The sequence below is a fragment of the Austrofundulus limnaeus genome, unplaced genomic scaffold (genome assembly GCF_001266775.1).
Source record: "Austrofundulus limnaeus strain Quisiro unplaced genomic scaffold, Austrofundulus_limnaeus-1.0 Scaffold230, whole genome shotgun sequence".
Taxonomy (NCBI): Eukaryota; Metazoa; Chordata; class Actinopteri; order Cyprinodontiformes; family Rivulidae; genus Austrofundulus; species Austrofundulus limnaeus.
Genome location: NW_013952632.1, coordinates 862,875 through 864,498, shown reverse-complemented (window position 1 = coordinate 864,498; position 1,624 = coordinate 862,875).

Sequence of the window (1,624 nt, the reverse complement as noted above, 5' to 3'; positions counted from 1 at the left end):
CTTCAAAAGCAAAACAGAGTTGAGAGATTTTAATAATCCTGTTTTTGCAACATCATCTGATAAAACTTCTTCTCTTGTCTTTTAATTATGTCTCTTTTTTATTTTATTTTAATTTTATTTTATTTTTGTAGACAAACAAATCTGAATTGTGAAGAAATAGGTTGTATTAATAGGCTGTGGTGGTCTTGTTGTCCCGCATGTTGTTTTCATCAGTGATTACACTGCATTTTTAGAATAAACAATATCAACACAATTAGATGCTGCTCTGCTACATGAAACATATCTGTATAAAATATCCAGCACAATCTTATGTTGGAATCACTTGAGTCAATGTTTGACAAATTACTTGTGACAAATCTAAAAGTATGAAGAAATATGAGCGCTTCAGCTCAAAACGAATTTAAAAAGCAGCTCATATAGTTTGCAAACATATCCAAAACAGCTCTGGTACATGAGCTGTCATATTTACTAAACTCATTATTAATCACATTAAATTAAATGAAATAATACTGTGTTGTTCCAAACGGTAAATTAGATAAAAATAATTAGATTAACATCAAAGTTTCATTAGAGTTAAAACATGGACAGCTCGAACTAATAAGGGTTTTATTCCTATTTTCCAAGAACTATGACTCTTTGGACATGCATTTTCTGTACCAGCCACAAGGTGGTGCTGCAACACCTCCATTACTCACACTTTTCACCTTTTTTTGTGTGAAATGGGATGAAATGATGATGAAAACCATATGATCTCACTGAGTTTGAAGATGCAGACATGCACACTGTTCGTCTCATATTTTTCTTATTTTTTGGGGGAATCTGAAGTCCACTTTTAATGATTCTTGTTCATCAGTATTAGCATTTCTGAAGTTTAACAGCTTGTAGATCACGTTATGTTTTACTTTGAACATTGTTTAATAAAACTCAGCTATCAATTGGAAAGAAAACAAATAAATAAAACTCAGACATTGAAGAAAACAAGAAGGATCATACAGCATATACTTTATGAATAAACTTTAAGCCGTTGCCCCACAAACCAAAGTTTTACAGAAAGCTCTCATTTAATATGTTGAGGATGGAGGATGACTTTTTTCTATTAAATTCAATTTATTTATTAATTTCATTAAAACAAAACAAATAATTATATATACAATACAGTAAAAAGAAAAATATATAAAAATGTGAAAATATATATGTATATCAAAATCACAAATAAAATGAAATGAAAGGCAGCAGAGAAGAAAAACATCCTATATCTGCCCCATTTTCCCCCAAAAAAGTTCATACAGTGAAAAAATCTGTTATTGACAAAACAAAAGACAAGAACATCTAATCACTCTAAAACAGCAATTTATATAGATACACATTATACTGTTTCATATTTCTTTAACTTTTATCATTTTCTTAAATGCACATAATGATCCTGCATTTTTTACATCACTCCCCAAATTATTCCTTGGTTTTATTCCTTGAATTAAAGTTCACCGTTCCTTCAAACTAGTTATGAATTTGGGTTTTACAAATATGTCTGTCTGGTCTCATCTGACCAGACTATATTCTCCCAGTATTACACAGGCTTGTTTAAATGTTGTGCAGCAAACTTTAAAGGAGCTTCAACATGCTG